This window comes from Hyperolius riggenbachi, chromosome 4 (assembly GCF_040937935.1).
Source record: "Hyperolius riggenbachi isolate aHypRig1 chromosome 4, aHypRig1.pri, whole genome shotgun sequence".
NCBI classification, from domain to species: Eukaryota; Metazoa; Chordata; class Amphibia; order Anura; family Hyperoliidae; genus Hyperolius; species Hyperolius riggenbachi.
In genome coordinates, this window is record NC_090649.1 from 451534455 (window position 1) to 451546531 (window position 12077).

Consider the following 12077-nt stretch of genomic DNA (forward strand, 5'->3'; position numbering starts at 1 on the left):
ATCTGCTAAAATACAAATCCCAGTATGCACCCCATGCAGAGGTTCAGTAGCCAAAGAACTGCAAGACCCAGCATGCTCCCCATACAGAGATCCAGTAGGTAAAGAACTATAAGTCCCAGGGTGAACCCCATACAGAGGTCCAGTAGGTAAGAACTGCAAGTTCCAGTGAACTCCCCATACAGAGGTCGAAAAGGTGAAAACTGCAAGCCCCACTGTTCTCCCCATAAAGAGATCCAGTAGTTAAGGAGCTGCCAGTCCTGGTGTGCACCCTATACAGAGGTCCAGTAGTCAAAGAACTGCAAGTCCCAGTGAGCTCTCCATACAGAGGTCCAGTAGGTAAAGAACTGCAAGTTCCAGTGAGCTCTCCATACAGAGGTCCATTAGTCAAAAAACTGCCAGTCCCAGCATGCTCCCCATGCAGAGGTTCAGTAAGTAAAGAACTGACAGTCCCAGTGGATGCCCAATACAGAGGTCCAGTAGTCAAAGGACTACAAGTCCCAGTGTGCTCCCCATACATAGGTCCAGTAGGTAAAGAACTGCAAGTCCAAGTGTGCTCTCCATACATAGGTCCAGGAGGTAAAGAACTGCAAGTCCCAATGTGCTTCCCATACAGAGGTCAAGGAGGTAAAGAACTGCAAGTCCCAGTGTGCTTCTCATACAGAGGTCCAGTAGGTAAATTAATGCCAGTCCCAGTGTGCTTCCCATACAGAGGTCCAGTAGGTAAAGAAATGCCAGTCCCTGTGTGCTTCCCATACAGAGGTCCAGTAGGTAAAGAACTGGAAGTCCCAGTGTGCTCCCCATACAGAGGTCCAGTAGGTAAAGAAATGCCAGTCCATGTGTGCTTCCCATACAAAGGTCTAGTAGATAAAGAACTACAAGTCCCAGTGTGCACCCCATACAGAGGTCAAGTAGATAGAGAACTGCAAGTCCCAGTGTGCTCCTAATACAGAGGTCCAGTAGATACAGAAATGCCAATCCCAGTGTGCACGTCATACAGAGGTCCAGTAGGTAAAGAACCCCTAGTCCCAGTGTGCTTCCATATAGAGCTCCAGGAGGTAAAGAATTGCAAGTCCCTGTGTGCTCCCCATACAGAGGTCCAGGAGGTAAAGAACCTGCATTCCCAGTGTGCACCCCATACAGAGGTCCAGTAGGTAAAGAACCCCTAGTCCCGAGTGTGCTCCCTATACAGATGGCCAGTAGGTAAAGAACCCCCAGTTCCAGTGTGCACCCCATAGAGATGTCCAGTAGGTAAAGAACCCCCAGTCCCAGTGTGCACCCCATACAGATGTCCAGTAGGTAAAGAACCACCAGTCCCAGTGTGCACCCCATACAGAGGTCCAGTAGGTAAATACCTCCCAGTCCTGAGTGTGCTCCCCATACAGCTGGCCAGTAGGTAAAGAACCCCCAGTCCCAGTGTGCTCCCCATACAGAGGTCCAGTAGGTAAAGACCCCCCAGTCCTGAGTGTGCTCCCCATACAGATGGCCAGTAGGTAAAGAACCCCCAGTCCCAGTGTGCTCCCCATACAGAGGTCCAGTAGGTAAAGACCCCCCAGTCCTGAGTGTGCTCCCCATACAGCTGGCCAGTAGGTAAAGAACCCCCAGTTCCAGTGTGCACCCCATAGAGATGTCCAGTAGGTAAAGAACCCCCAGTCCCCGTGTGCACCCCATACAGATGTCCAGTAGGTAAAGAACCCCCAGTCCCAGTGTGCACCCCATACAGAGGTCCAGTAGGTAAAGACCCCCCAGTCCTGAGTGTGCTCCCCATACAGCTGGCCAGTAGGTAAAGAACCACCAGTCCCAGTGTGCTCCCTATACAGAAGTCCAGTAGGTAAAGACCCCCCAGTCCTGAATGTGCTCCCCATACAGCTGGCCAGTAGGTAAAGAACCCCCAGTCCCAGTGTGCTCCCTATACAGAAGTCCAGTAGATTAAGAGCTGATTTAGCCAGCATTTCTCATTTTTGAAACGGTGGAAGTTGGGTAGTCAACTTAAAAATGGTGTGCACCTTGGGATGGGCGTTTTCAGGGTTTAAATGTAGAGTTTCTGGTATAAACCATAATTCCTTCTATCAGAATTTTTCAACCTATGCCCTATTCTGGACAAGCAACAATTGCTAACGGGCAATCTGGAGCCCATCCGCTTAGCTGCAGGCTTACCAGTGGGTAAGGAGTAAGGGGTGGGATTCCCTTGGATTTCCCCGCCCCCTGTGATGCCCTGGTTCAGTGAAACGGTACGGTATTTCACTATTAGGGCAATGACATCACAGAAGGTAGGGAATCCCGTCGCATAATGCTAAGTGCTCTCGGACGCTCAGCTAATCCATGCTGGATTCAACCTTTCCCAAAAGATCCTGGAAAACAGGTCACCACCCTACATTCACTATCTAAGCATTTAATTATTGGCAGATCCAACATCGAAAATTGGCTCAATTTATTTCAGTTCCCTGGCTGGTTATCTGTGCACTTGCTTTCATTAGACAGTGTTGTCTCGATATTCTACATTACCCAACAGACCAGCAGTTCTGATACAATATAGCTGCAGGGGGTACATTAAAGCACAATCATTGGACTAAACCAACTTACCTGAGCAGTTATTGCTCCTCCCTGTACATGTATCATTACAATAAACTACAATAAATGATTGCTTCATTCCATTAATGCAATTATATTACTGTAACTGATGATAAATTATCTTTATATTCTTGATATTGATACAATCATTTCATTGCCCACAATTTCTCTTTAATTGCAATATTTTTTTTATAAGATGTGGTATGGAGCCCCCTCTCAATTCTAGCTCCCTGGGCAGCTGCCTGTACTGCCCACCCACAGCTTCATCCTAGAGTAAGCGAATGCAGGAGGGCATTTGCCACTGTTTACAATCTGCTCTGTAATCTGATTAGAATAAGCGCTGGGCGTTCAATTTCACTGTGTGAAAGCGCATCAGGACACTGCAGACATGGAGATACCGGAGCATCCCAGTCTGACAGCCAAGGTACTAGCCTTACATAAATAAAATAACATTGCCAGAAAGCAATCTGCTGTATATATTCTGCAGGAACCCCACTGAGCAGTATGCATACAAACACCGGATAATACAGCATTCTGATCTGTATATAAGCAATGTTCAAGATGAATCAGCCAAGTACAAAACAGTCTCAATTCTCAATGCTTCAGCCACAGCTTTGATCAATACATTTCAAGGATACAGGGCAAATGCACATGCCTAGGCATCATATATACTCAATGGTGCTGCACAGTCCTGTGTGAATACTGGCAGGTCAGGATATCAAAGTATTGTGTATCGTGGATTTAGTAAATGACATAATCTGTTGTGGTTTGCTCGTTTTGTCAAAACAGTTCTTGTCTGACAAATGTGCATATTGCCACAGCACTGGGTGTGTTGAATAAGGCATCATGTCACATATATAAAACTCACTAACCCATAGCAACTACATCTCATGTTCCATTGGTTTAGAGCATTCTGATCAAGGAGTGATTGGTAGCAGCGTGTGTGTGTGTGTGTGTGTGTGTGTGTGTGTGTGTGTGTGTGTGTGAAGTGCATCTGCATGTGCTCTGTGATCATGGTATAATAGTGTGTGTGTTTTTCTGTACGTGTGTATAGTGTGTGTCTGTGGTGTGTGTTTAAAGTGCATATGCGTGTGTGTGTGTGTGTGTGTGTGTGTGTGTGTGTGTGTGTGTGTGTGTTTGGTGTATAGCATATGGCTTAATGTGAATCCATGGCATAATGTTTAAGTTTTTAAAGTGTTTATGCATACTTGTCCATTTGTGTGCTACATGCATGTTATAGTGTGCATCTGTGGTACAGAGTGTGTGAACGTGGGTGCACAGTGTGGTGAGTGCATGGTATAGTGTGTGTGTCTGTGTCAGGTAGAGAGTGTGCAAGCATGTGCATGGCATATGTGTGTGGGTGCATGAACATGTTAAAGTGTGTGTGGTGTGTTTTTTTGTGGTATAGTGTGTGTGTGTGTGTGTGTGTGTGTGTGTGTGTGTGTGTGTGTGTGTGTGTGTGTGTGTGTGTGTGTGTGTGTGTGTATGTGTATATGTGTGTGTGAGCGTGTGTTTATGTGTGTGTGAGCGTGTGTTTATGTGTGTGTGTGTGTGTGTGTGTGTGTGTGTGTGTGTGTGTGTGTGTATATATATGTGTGTGTGTGTGTATATATATGTGTGTGTGTGTGTGTAGTGTGTGTGTGTGTGTAGTGTGTGTGTGTAGTGTGTGTGTGTGTGTGTGTGTGTGTAGTGTCTGTGTGTGTAGTGTCTGTGTGTGTAGTTTGTGTAGTGTGTGTGTGTTAGTGTGTATGGTATAGTGTGTATGTGTGTGTATTTTTGTGGTGTAGTGTGTATGTGTGTTGTGTACAGTGTCTGGTTTAGTGTGTATGCACACAGGTGGAAGTAGGTGTGCTTTTTAGCTTCTTGCACCCCCACAGACATAAAATGATTGTGACCCTTTACTGTACACATAAATGTATCGCTAATGGTTAGGTGACACCACACTATACACACAGCTGTGGTCATACATCAACAGCATGCACTTATAGCAGCCAGGCAGCCCTGACATTTGGCCAGATTGCAGTTAATGTCCAGCAAAGTATATGTTGCAGTGGGTGGTTGTGCAGCGCTGACACATATACACACCAATCGTGCGCTGACTGACTGTAGCTTTGCGATAAAATGCTCTCTCTTCACTCACTGCAGGTTTATATCACATATTCCCATGCTCCAAGCCTTGCAGGGAGTTCTGCTGTAAACTGGATCACACAAAAATAACCCTGAAAAAGAAAAATGATGTCTAACCTTACGTTCCTTACGACCATTCATTTGCATGGGTGAACTAGTTTGGTTAGGCTTACATTTCCAGTACAGGACTGGCAGGTCATTTTAAAGACCCTTCTTCCTTTCGAACTGATTCTTTTGTGACAGATAAGGTTACTGTTTGAGCTATTAACCCGTCTGCCTAGATTTTAGCTTTCTGAAGACTGCGCTGTCGAAACGCGTAAGCCTCAATCTGGGCTTCACCTGTTCAGTACATTCTGTATCAGTGAATTCTGTGCCTGACTTGCAAAAATGACATCCGATCAACTCCTTTATTATGGAGCCAACAAACTATAAGCCTAAAACCCAACAGAAATGCCTACATTCACAAAGCTGCTTATGATTGTTTAAGTATTATCCATCTTTTTTCTTAATAGATTACCCCCCCCCCCCCCCCGACTCCCCAACCCGACTCCCCAACCCATTCCTCCCCTCAACCTCGCAATTTTAACTTGAGTGTAGCAAATTCAACCTATCATTAACCCCTCAAGGGGCGCCCAGTATCATTCATTGGCAGCACCCACGCTACAGGCAGCTAACCAGTAACGAAAGGCTGATTAAATAACTAGATAGTAGACTTTGCCAAATCCACAGAGCATCACCACCTCCCACAGACCAGAAGAAGAAACAGGCTCTCGTTGCGAATGTCAGCCGCGCCTGATCAAAGTAGCCGTATCCGGCGATCCAAAATAACAGCAAAAAAAACATCTATCACCGACCTCCTGCCCAGAGAGGTACGCAGAGAGCTGCGATATTAAATTTTCATTATGGGCATTTACATGTCCATGCATAATGCATAGGATGCATAACATATAGGATTTTGTTAGCAGACAGCATCAGTTTGGCGGTTAATATTTAGAGATGCGTTGACTGGTCGAGGGTGTCCCACGGCTCCTGAACATTTTAGCAGACCTTTAATCATTCACAGCCTCACGGTAAAAAAAAACCGGCAGGGCTCGTTTTCCAATGTCTAGAGGCATCTGCCAAACCTTCGACCCCTCCCTGCTATCTGCAGGTAAGTCGAAAAATACATAAAAACCAAAGCAGTTGCCTAAGTTGGAAGCCTAAAATCTATACTAGATGTACTGCACCTATCACCTCTGCTCAGGTTAAGGTAGCCTTGGACAGGTCCAGGTCTGGCCAGTGGCCACCATACCATAGCTGCAGTCATTTTTATTTCCATGCAGCCTGAAGAAACAATTCTAAGAAGGCAAGTTTGACATTTTGCTGCCTACCTTGGAAAGCCCCAAACTTCTGCAGTCTGTACAAAACAAAATAAAAAATGCTTTGCATGAGGATCCGGGATGCCTTACCTTGGGGAAGATGCATTTATCCTTGTCTAGCCAAAGGAATAACAGCAAGGCATTTGGCCAGAGCTTGAGGAAAGCCAAGCATCCTGCACGGAAAATAAGGGCAAATCCAAGTCCTGCTCTTTCCCCACGGTCGGAAAATTCAGAACAGAAATCACAAACCAGCAGCTGAGCTCGAGCAGAGCAAGTGAGGCGAGGTGGGATCTTTGCGTTTGCTCCTCACCCAGTACAGTATTATCCACAACGGTTTGCAGGCGACGAGCCACCAATACTATCCTTTGATTCCTTTTTTAAAGCACCAAGAGCCCTTTACGGCTTGCGAACCATGCAGAACGCAGACCATGGCATGCACAATTTTTGGAAGCAGGCAGGAAAGACACAAATGCAAACACGCAGCCGGAGAGAAGAGCTTAGGCAGAATCAGCAATCTGCTCTTATCCTTGAGTGCGATAGATGGCAGAGCCCTCCACCGCTCAGGAAAGGAGAGAATAGAGAGAGAGAGAGAGAGCAGAAGAGAGGGGGATCCAAGCAGCTCGGGAAAATATTCTCTCTTTTTCCTCTAACGTTTCCCTTGTGATAATTTAAAGTAAAGGTTGCTTACTGCAAACCTATGGGATCCAGGTGCACTTAGCCACTTTTAGTTAAAAGGGAAATGAGTACTCCAAAAAGGTAGAGGAGAATTTATGAAGGGAGCTAGAAGAAAAAAAACATATTAGAATACAAGAGAGAAGCCTTGTGTTCCAGCAGATTGGCTGTAATTCTGTGGCAAGGCTACTGTCCTGATGATAATCCGTTGCATAATAATAGAAACTTAAGCTTGTGTAGACACTGGCTGACATGCCAAATCCTCAGATCAACACTCAACGTTGGGTGGATGGAGGCATGTCACTGGCTCTGCTATTTGGAGGGAGGGGGGGACTGAGACTCATAGAGAAGGAGGAAGGATGAATTCTGCATTCAGGAGGTACAGAGCAGCTCTGTACAGGGACAACAGGGAATTCTACATCGGCTAACAAAAAAACGGGGATGTTCATTGTTTATTCATCATTATGCTAAAGCAGCACTATCACCAAAAACTGCATAAATGTAAAATACATGTCAACACATACAACTAAAAAGTATGTTTCTTCCAGAGTAAAATGAGCTATTAATTACTTCTTTCCTATGTTGCTGTCATTTATAATAGGTAGTAGAACTTTAACAGGGTTTTGACTAGTCCATCTCTTAATGGGGGATTCTCAGTATTTAATTTATTCTTTACAAAAGCAGTCCCAAGAAAAGATCTATACAAAGAAACAGGTTGCCCCCAATACCTGTTTTCACACTAATCTAGAGGTTAGACTGAGCAAACCCTGAGAATCCCCCATGAGGAGATGGGCTAGTCCAAAACTTGTCAGTTCTGTCAGATTTCTACTACCTATTGTAATTGACAGCAACATAGAAAAAGTAATATAAGCATGGTTTTCTCTGGTAGAAATGTACTTTCTTAATGTGTTTTTATGTATTTTAAATTTTACTATCTTTCGAGATTGTGGTCCTTTAATTCTATGTTGTATGTTTAGTTTAAATATTTCCACGCAGCCTGATATTGCCCATGTAGGAGATAGTGGCATGAGTAGAAAGCACACAAGTCCAATACATTCTCCTTGAAGGGACTCTGAACAGGAAAAATAAACAAAATCAGTACTTACCTGGGGCTTTCTCCAGCCCACCGTAGGTCGGGAGGGTCCCCGGCGTCCTCCTGGCTCCTCTCCCGGTCCCGCTGCAGAATACACCACTGGGGACACCGGGGCAGAGTGTCGGGCTGTCACTTCCTTATCGGTGACGCTATGCATCATGTGACAGTACTGCTCATGCGCGGTTTAGAGTTAGAAAACCATGGATGCGCAGTATTGTCATGCCGGCCGCCGTGATGATGCGTAGCGGCTGCCGTGATGACGTGTAGTGTCACCGATAAGGAAGTGTCAGCCCGACACTCTGCCCCGGTGTCCTGCAGCGGGAGAGGAGCCAGGAGGATGCCAGGGGACCTCCTGACCTATGGTGGGCTGCAGAAAGCCCCAGGTAAGTACCAATTTTGTTCATTTTTACTGCTCAAGGTCCCTTTAAAAGACAACTATCATGGTCCATTTAGGTATGAAATCTTAACCACTTTCAGTTTTTGGATGTAAGTCTCCCGTCCAAATTAGTTACACTGTAAGTTCCTGGATGGAGACTTATGTCCAGCACTAAAAGTCGCCGGCACTACAATCTTATGCGTGCACCCCCGTCGCTCTTGCGTGTGCATGTGCTTGTGCACGCTAATGCACGTGCACCAGGGCAGGATTTACCATAAGGCACTGTAGGCACATGCCTGATGATAAAATGGCGGCTTACTCTTCTCTTCAAGTGCCTCCCTCCTTCCCTAGAGTCCAGAGCGTAAATGAGAGGTTACTCACCCAGCTCTGGGCATTCCACTGACAAAATCTCTCTTCAGCCGGGGCACCACTAGCTACTTAACACTGAGGGTACATCTGGCTACCTAATGCTACAGGACACCTTTAGTTACGGGCAAGGGAAGTACGGGAGAAGTGACAGCTAGGACAGCCAGCACACTTGTAGTACAGTTTGGTGGGGGTGGCTGGATGGTGTAATGGTTAAGGGCTCTGCCTCTGACACAGGAGACCAGGGTTCGAATGTCGGCTCTGCCTGTTCAGTAAGCCAGCACCTATTCAGTAGGAGACCTTAGGCAAGTCTCCCTAACACTGCTACTGCCTATAGAGCGCGCCCTAGTGGCTGCAGCTCTGGCGCTTTGAGTCCGCCAGGAGAAAAGCGCGATATAAATGTTATTTGTCTTGTCTTGTCTTTGTAGGTTCACGTAGAACGAAGTCTATGGTGCCAGGACATCTGTGGCTATAGGCTCCAGTCATGTAAATCCGGGACTGATGTGCACACTTGTGCACTAATCCCACTGTGAATGTTTGGTTCTAGCAGCAGTCATTCACATAAAATTACAATGAAAAATAAAAAATAATTAAAAAAAAAAATTGAATGTAACAGTGTAAACTTAAAGTGAAGGTCCAAGCTAAAAAACAACAAACAAACTTCACTTACCTGGGGCTTCCTTCCGCCCCTGGCAGTCGTTCTGTGCCGTCGCCGCAGCTCCGGTGGCTCTTGGTCTGCAGAATCCGACCTCACCAGGTCGGGTTCTGGGTCGGCATCTTCTGCCCTTAACCGCGCGGGTCACGTGGTCCGGCCGACGACATCAGGATTATACTGCGCAGGCACAGAACTATATCGCCTGCGCAGTACAATCCTGATAACGTCAGCCAATCCACGTGACCCGCACCGTGGAGTACACAAGAAGCCGATCCGGAAACTGACCTGGTGAGGACACCGGGAGTCACCGGAGCTGCGGTGAGGGCACAGAACGACTTCCAGGGGCTGGAGGAAGCCCCAGGTAAGTGGAGATTTTTTTTTTTTTAGCTTGGATGTTTCCTTTAAACAATAATTTTTTTCAACTTTTAACCCCTACCAAACTGATTAACCCCTTGTGTCACCAATACTTGGCCTTACGATTTGTAGACGCCTGTAATGGCTCCCACCCATAACGATCGGAGGCAATCGTTATGGCAACAGCTCTAGAACACAACGCTGTATAGATGCACCAAAATGTTGTTGCCTAGCAATGCACCTATACCATACTGGGGTCGCTATAGAAAAGCGCTATAGAAATGTTATTGTTATTGTTGTTAGGAAATGTGCGCCCAGGTGATCGCATGCAATCGCTACATGCGCACAGGCTGGCGATAATGGTACGCTACATGCCCAACTAGTGATGAAATATGGCATGTATGTTATTTTTCTTAACCAGGATGAGCCAAGTAATGTATTTTGAGTTGTTTTAAAACTGTGGCATGTTGTCATGTTAGAAAGGTGGAAACTTGAAAAAATTTCTAATTTTTGAGTTTACACCTAATTTTTCTTAATAAATTGCCTGTGAAATTAAATAATACTTAAAACATATTACCCTAAGAAAACCTAGGATGTTCTGAAAAAAACAATGTATGTATCACTGTGATAGCAAAGGTAATAATAACTTATTGCTGTATCAAAAGCGGCACAGCTATTATGCCAACATTCTTTTGAAACTTAAAGGGCAACTGAAGTGAGAAGAATATGGAGGCTGCCATATTTATTTCCTTTTAAACAATACCAGTTACCTGGCAGCCCTACTGATCTTTTTGGCTTTAGCAGTGTCTGAATAACGCCTGAAACAAGCAGGCAGCTAATCTTGTCAGATCTGTCAATAATGTCAGAAACACCAGATCTGCTGCATGCTTGTCCAGGGTCTATGGCTAAAAGTATTGGAGGGAGAGGATTAGCAGGATCGCCAGGCAACTGGTATTGCTTAAAAGGAAATAAATATGTCAGACTCCATATACCTCTCACTTCTAGTTCTAGTGTACGCAATCGCGGCCGGGAAAGCTCTGCGTATGCACATGGCATCATCGTCTCCCGGAAGTGGTTGCTTACTTTAGGACGTGTGCAGCTGGGACAGTGCAGGCGCACTGATGCCCAACCGACCGGAAGAGGGTGCCGGGGGGCAATTACAGGCAGCAGAGGAGGCAGGATTTCAGAATTGCTTTAAAGGGTTTCTCTGCGGGGGTGTTGAAAATAAAAACAGACACTAAGGCCCGGTTCACATTAGCGGCTGCTATCCGGAATCGCCGTGCCGGAGCCGGACCGCATGCGGACCGGACGAAACGGACGCACGGCATAGCAATGAAAGTCTATGCGACCGTTCACATGCGTCCGTTTCGTCCGGACCGGAGCCGGACCGGATCCGGACTCCGGCGTCCGTTCCAACATGCGCTGTTTTTTGGTCCGGCTGGTCCGGCTGACGTATCCGGACCGGAGCCGGAATGTTGCATCCGGCCAATGGAAACCAATGAGAACCGGAGAGCGCACAACACACTGGCTATAAAAACCGGATGTTGTACCACACTTCCTATGCTGACTCTATGGTATGGTGGCCATTTTGGATGGGGACCACATGGCACCAGCGTTCACAGAGTGGAGCAGCAGTGACTTCATGCTGGAGCTCTTTGGCAGCAATATGGAGCAGGATCTGTCTGATAGCGAGGGGGTGAGGCCCTACACATCAGAAGACCTCATCCTACAGGTGCAGCAGGTACCAGCCCTGTGGGACAAGGGGGATGCGGACCACAGCAACATCAAAAAATGCAGAGGCCTGTGGAAAAAAATTGCCAAGCTGTATGTGGAGGACTTTGAGCACTTGAGCAAGAGACAGCAAGGCACAGAGGGTATGTTGACTAGAAGTTTTTGGGGGGGGCTTGTGGTTTAAGCTTGTGATGTATTCCACTTTTGCTATGGATTTGTGTCACCCACGTGTTGCCCACCCACCCGTGGCCCACCCACCTGTTCCCCACCCACCTGTACCCCACCTGTGATGTATCCCACCCACCTGTACCCCACCTGTGATGTATCCCACCCACCTGTACCCCACCTGTGATGTATCCCACCCACCTGTACCCCACCTGTGATGTATCCCACCTGTGATGTATCCCACCCACCTGTACCCCACCTGTGATGTATCCCACCCACCTGTACCCCACCTGTGATGTATCCCACCCACCTGTACCCCACCTGTGATGTATCCCACCCACCTGTACCCCACCTGTGATGTATCCCACCCACCTGTACCCCACCTGTGATGTACCCCACCTGTGCTGTATCCCACCCACCTGTACCCCACCTGTGATGTATCCCACCCACCTGTGATGTATCCCACCCACCTGTACCCCACCTGTGATGTATCCCACCCACCTGTACCCCACCTGTGATGTATCCCACCCACCTGTACCCCACCTGTGATGTATCCCACCCACCTGTACCCCACCTGTGATGTATCCCACCCACCTGTACCCCACCTGTGAT

At 46.9% G+C, this 12077-nt stretch overlaps 1 protein-coding gene across 8 annotated transcripts in view; it reads right to left on the reverse strand.

Annotated features, from left to right (window-relative positions):
- Positions 1-6957, reverse strand: part of LRFN2 (leucine rich repeat and fibronectin type III domain containing 2) — a 685481-nt gene extending 678524 nt beyond the window's left edge. For 7 of the 8 annotated variants that reach the window (XM_068232730.1, XM_068232724.1, XM_068232729.1 and 4 more), the window contains exon 1: positions 6144-6957. The gene's annotated coding sequence lies outside the window, so the exon portion shown is untranslated. The remainder of the gene's footprint in view (positions 1-6143) is intronic. The other variant, XM_068232733.1, reaches the window with a different exon arrangement.
- Between the last annotated feature and the right edge of the window lie 5120 nt (positions 6958-12077).